Raw genomic sequence first — 6,266 nt, 5'->3', positions numbered from 1 at the left:
GGAAGCATGGACAATACCCGTTTCTGCCCCAAACCATCAGCCCAACTCCTTCCACTACCATGAGTGTGGCCACCAGTGCACAACCCTGTCCTTGTCCCCAGCTGTGAGCTATGTTCTCCTCCTGCCACCTGCCCTGCCACTGCCCTGCCTCTCCCGCTGCCTGCTGGCAGGGAGGTTCAGCTTAAATTAAGCAGCACTGCAGAGGGTTTAACTTTGATTTAAACATGTTTTCTCTGGATTTGAAGAAGGCAGGTTAGAGCGGTGGTTACTGGGGGACGGCAGTGAGGTGCTGTGAAGCTGCTTCTGAGCATGGTCACATCACCTGCCAGCATCCATGCTGATGGCTCAGAAAAAGCACAAAAATCAATCTGAGAGACACTGGTGCTTTATTTTATAATGCTGAATGCCTGATCTTGATTAAAGCTCCTTCCCAGTGTTGCTAATGCTGATACCTGGTAAGCCAGGGCTGTCCCCGGTGGTGAATTACACAGGTACAGAGCATCATTTACTCTCCCACCTTTACTCACCAGAGCACAGAGCATTTTTCTGTTCCTGAAGTTTCCAGGATAACCTGTGCCTTTGTTATGGCCAACACTGGAATGATGGATATGACCCGGTCAGGGAGGAAGCGCTGCTGGGGCTCCCGCAGCCCATCCCCACAGCCCTCACCCTCCTGCCCCACCACAACTTTTATCCCTTCACCTTTTATTTCCAACTCACTGAGCAACAACTGTCATGTTTATACTCTTACCCCCCAGTCCTACTCTGCTTCAAGGATTAAGCTTTCATCCTTCATTATGAGCTTCTCCCCCAGGCAACACTTTCCACGAAGAAAAAGGAATTTCTGGGATTTTGCTTTTAAGAGATTAAGTTACTAAGCATGTGTGTGTTTGCGCCAAAGCGAGGAGCTTTCCCACACACACGGGTGATCTCACATCCTGGGGCAATGTAGCAAGTGGGGTGGCGGGGGACAGGTCCCTGGGTGCTGCCTGTCCCTAGCAGCTCATGCCCTTCCTCCCCTTGCATTCCCACATCCTCCTCTCCCATCAGAGTGGTGCTGCTGGTGGGACACCCACGAGGGTGCCCCCTGTGGTCACCCCTCTAGGATGAGTGGTACAGAATGGGCATCCCTGGGGACCTGGGAAAGGAGGAGCCTCATCATTGCTCCCCATTTTGGGGGCCACTGCCATGGCCCTGCCACTTGAGCCAGAATCGCCAAATATTGGGTGCTCCTGCATGAGGCTGAGTTGTGGCTTTCCCTGTCCCCAGCACCATGAGGGTGCTCCTGGGGGGCCCATGGCCTGGCAGAGCTGGGACCCACGTCCTTTGCCTGTGGAGCAAGCTTTGACCTCGCTGTGCTCTTGCCCGTGCTTACACGAAACCTCAGCTACTTGCAGGGAGTTGATACCACGCCTGGAGGCTTGGCGTTCCGAGGGTTTGGCTGCACAGTAAGTGTTGAACAAGGTTGTGCTTTCATTGGCAGCGGCTCTTGTTATTAAATCCTTTTCAGGAGCTCATCTAAGCCCAACTAATTAACATAAGGGAAGCACGACAGATAATGTCAACCAACCAAAATAATCCAAATGTGTAGTTACAACAGGGAAGACATAAACACAGCCCGGGAGGAATAACTTCTGCATGTTTAGCGTCAGCATCTGGGCTGCTGCTGCTTAGCAAGCACTCTAGTTCTGCTGGGAAATAACCGAGGGAAGGTCAGGTGCAGCCTCTGAAAAATCCCAGCCCTAGCCAAGCCCTCAGGCACTCAGGGATGCTGATGTGAGGCTGCTCAGGGGATACTCAGGGACATGGCCCCGACGCAGGCGTGGGGGGAGCAGAGGCAGAGCCCCCTGAGAGCCGGGACATCTCCACCCCTCTTCACATCAACCGGTGGATGAGCAACGGCTTCACCCGGTGAGTCACGGCACTGAGTCAGACCTTGCGCATCCTCCGTGCACTAAGTGCTGCTTATTCGATGTGTTCTCAGGGACAAGACAAAGATGAGTTCCTAGAGAGACAAGAAGCTTTTCCCCTGCTTCAACTGTAGCCAGTACATGCAATAATTAACAATTAAATACATGACCAGCTTGCTGCTTTGCTGCCAGAGGAGCTGCCATGATCCTGCTGTTGGGAAACTAAACGATTCTCGCTTTCCACTGCTTCTTGACAAGTTGTTTTCAACTTAGAAGTCAATAAACAAAACTAGTAGCTTCTGCCGAGCTTAGCTGGAAAAGAACATTGAAAAACGGCTCTCAGTGGCACTGGAAGCCCAAGCACATGCAGCCTTCAGAGCCCCCACCAAAATACCCTGAGCAGCAGGTCTGTATCACACATGCAGACACACACTATTGTGGGTATTAAAGAGCCTAAATCTGATTAAAGCCTTTCTATCCCCACCAGTGGTCAATTCCAGAAACCAGCTGACCCAGGAGGCTGAATTCATTTCATCCCCAAAGTCTAATTAAAGCCATTAGTGTATTCCTTGTCTTTCTGATAAGATCAAAGCATTCCAAGAGCCAGGCATTACCTTATTTTCAAGACAATTATACAACGTATAGCATCGATTTATTCTGCCTCCAGCTGTACACATTTATCTCTGTCTATCATCCGGTAATCAGTACCATCAGACACAGCCCAGCCCGGGCTCTCAGCTGACAAGTGCTTGCACTTGCCAGGCCGGGTTTCTTTGACACCCTCACCTCAAACTAACGCCCGAGGCAGTGCCTGGTGTCCAGAGCCCAGTGCCCACAGCCACGGTGGGACATGGGGCACGTCCAGGCTACCGCGGTGGTGTTGGGGTGGCCACGGTGACCTGTGCCTGTGGCACGTGCCACAGCCATGGAGAAGTCGGGGTACCAACCTCCCCACAAGGCTGGCCCTGGGTCCCCTCCTCCCTGCTGTCCCCGCCTGCCCCCACACAACCCCAGCTTCAAGCAGGGGTGCGTGGCTGCAGATCCATGGATGTCCTTGCCTTGGGGACCCCGTGCTGTCCCGAGGTGCTCTGCCCAGCCCAGAGCTGCCGTGACTCACAGGGACCGCCGGCTCAGCCCCACCAGCGGCCAGGCTGTGGGGCAGCAGCCACGGGGTGCTCTCCCCTCACATAAACACCTCTCCAGCAGCTCACGGCCCCTGCAAGAGCCGAGCTGTGAATTTTCATCTCTCAGCTAATCAACTCGCTTGCTAGTCCAAACTTGTCAGGAGCTTTATCCCTGCCCTGCCAGCCTCCTCCCGGCCCACGAGTGACAGAAGACGTTCCCATCCCTCCCTGAGACACATCCAGCTGCTACAAAAACAAACATCCTCCCGCTGGTGATTCCTCCTCGTCAAACAGTCCTGACCCTGGTTCCCTCGGGAACATCTGCACTGCGCCCGTGCCCGGCCGCCGGCACATCCCGAGTCGCCGGCAGGGAAGGGCGATGTTTACGGAGGGGACGGCAGAGCCGTGTTCCTGCCTAAGCCATGGCTTTATTAATTGCCGGTTCTCCTTATTCCTCTGTGACAAAAGATGAATCACCCGGCCCAGGCCGCGCTGCCTGCGAGGCTCCTGCAGACGAGAGGCAGCTGTGTCCCTTTGCTGTGCCCGGGAAGGACGGGCTACCCCAGCCTGGTGCCATCGTGATCTGGACAGGTTGCACACCAAGGGATTCCCAGGAACCCACCCAAGAAGCTGCTGTGGGCTGTAGGGGAGACAGTGGGACAGGTCCTGCCCCCTGCTCCCTCATGGCCAGGCCGTGTCTCTGTCTTGGTCTATTTTGTCACTGTGTGACCTTGCATTAAACACCCTTAGTACTGTGCCTGGCTCAAAATGTGCCCGTGGGCAGCTGTTCCTCCAGGACACCCTACAGACACTGCCCTTCGCTTCCACTCACCAGGGTTTACTTAGGGTTTGCAGCTCTCCCAGCTCGCAACCATCAGACACCGTCTTCCCATTTCTGGCACCTGGCTGTAGGTGCTGGCAGCAGCAGATCCATCCTGGGATGGGATGGGAGGCAAGCAGGGAGCACTGGGCACTGCTGGGCAGCACAGGGACTCCAGAGGGGTCTCTGCCCATGGCATGTGGGCACCAGGTGAGTTTGTGCCCAGGCCCAGTGAACCTGCTGCTCCTCCAGCTCTTCGCAAGCAGCACATGGAGCTGTGGCATCAATGTGTAAACAGCTCTTTCGTGTAAACACGAAAAAATTCCCCTATTGCTTGCAGAGCAGGATGAAGGCAATCAGAATCAGCTCTTCAGCTCGATACCCTTGTCTGTAAGGCACTCAAGAGCTGCTCACCCTGTGGGAGGGCAGTGCAGGGGACCAGTGCCTGAGGTGGGGAGCTCTGCAGATCCCTTCCTGACCTGGGACCAGCAGCGAGCTGGGACCTGAGCAGCTGCCTTGGATCCTGCACTGGCTTCAGCTTCCAAAGCATCCCCGATGCAGGGTGGCTCTCCACGGAGATCAGCAACTGCCCAGCCCACCCTGTGGGCTTGCTCAGAGCAGAGCTGGCCCTCACCACCCCTCAGAGCCACCCCTCAGCCAGGGCTGACTCCAGGCATGCAGCACGTGGGATCAGCGGCCCAGTGAAGCTGAAATTGTGCAGCCGTGGGGGAATGTTTTCATCTGGACCCTCACTGATTCCTAATTGGTTGGTGTTTCAGATACATCTACAAACACCGTTGCAGCCATGCACATGGATTTTTTGAAATCCTACCTGCCCCGAGCAGGTACAGACCCTTAGGGACGAGCAGGGGATCCAGCATGGAGCAGCACCAGGAAAAACACGGCAGAAGGATGTACAAACTGGAAGCAGAGAACTGCAACAGAAGCACGTGGTGTCTCAATATCCAAATCTACCCCTGTGTGTGCTACTTTCCCTGTCTTCATACCGAAAGAGATGATTGCCCTGAAAGTGATTTTCCCAGATCCTTTAACCTGCTGCTCCGGCTGCCGCGGTGGGTTGTTCCCGGGCTGGCAGCTGCCGGGTGATGGGGCCGTGGCGCTGAGTGCGGCGCCGCGCCGGCGCCCAGAGGTTATCAGCAGAAGTGGCCGAGGCGGAATTAGCGGGGCAGGGAAGTGGGGTAAGCAGAGCTCAGCTTCTTGGCATGTTTGCTTGTGCTAAACGTGCAGCATGAAAACTTTTCACAACAACACTCAGCGCTTGAAGCCTTCCTTGGCCGCGTGCACCCCGGCGGAGGGCGAGAGCCAGGGCTGGGTTGTGCAAGCGAGCCGTGTCCACGGGCACCGCGGGTCGGATGGCCCCGAGCTGGTGCTCAGGCTGAATGCACGCCAAAGCAAAAGAGCTTTTTCTGACAGAAAGTAGGTCGCAGCATTTGGGGGCAACCACGCTTCCCGGATGATTCCCTGTGATAGGGGTGCCCGGTGATAGGGGTGTCCTGCAACAGGGATGCGCTGTGATGGACCTGCCCTTCGGTGCCCTTCCCTGCGATGGGGGAGCGCAGCGGCGGGGCCCGGCCCGGGTGCGGCGCTGCCGCTGCCCAGCGCGGTCTGCGCGAAGCGGCCGCGGAGCGGGTCCGGGCGGGGGCAGCGGGCGGGGAGCGGCCCCGGCCCGTTCCCCTTCCCGTTCCCGTTCCCGGGTGCCGGTCGCCCTCCAGCGGCCCCGCTGCGCCGCGCACCGGGCGCGGGACGAGCCCTTCCCGGGCTGCAGTGAGGTGCCCGCTCCTGAGCATCCCTGCCCGTCCCTGAGCTCCTCGTCATTCTCCTAGGCTGCCTTGAGCTCTCCTGCCCGGCCCGGGAGCGTTGGAGGCAGGGTGGGGATCAGGGGGTGCAGCCCCGGCTCCGCCCGGGGGCAGAGGTGGCTCGGGACAGCGCTCCCGGCAGTGCCCGCAGCCCATGTGCAGAGGGTGGCCAATCCCCAGGCCCCGTCTTTGTCCCACACAAATCCCTGGGCTCCCTCCTCGCCTTCCATAGACCCTTGGCCCCCCTCCGTACCCCCCACAAAACCCCCATTTCCCCTCCTCGCCCTGCTCAAACCCCGGGCTCCTCTCCTCGCCCCGCACACGCAGAAACCGAACTGGCACGGATGCGTTTTAGGGGATGAAGGAATGCCTTGTGCCCAAGGAACTGACTCCCTCTCCCCTGCACAGAAACCGGCTGCGAGCGGGCACCAGGACAAGGATCAGGACTGGCTTCGGGTCATGCCACTAAAGCCGGCGCCAGCCTCGCCCCATCCGGGACTGGGATACCGCCCGTGCTCAGAGCACACCGCGGCGTGTCGGAGGCACGAGGAACCAGCACGGAGGTGTTTACCCAAAGGTTTGTCAGCATTCCATG

This window comes from Corvus moneduloides, chromosome 24, assembly GCF_009650955.1.
Source record: "Corvus moneduloides isolate bCorMon1 chromosome 24, bCorMon1.pri, whole genome shotgun sequence".
Classification (NCBI taxonomy): domain Eukaryota; kingdom Metazoa; phylum Chordata; class Aves; order Passeriformes; family Corvidae; genus Corvus; species Corvus moneduloides.
Note: the sequence above shows the minus strand (reverse complement) of the source record.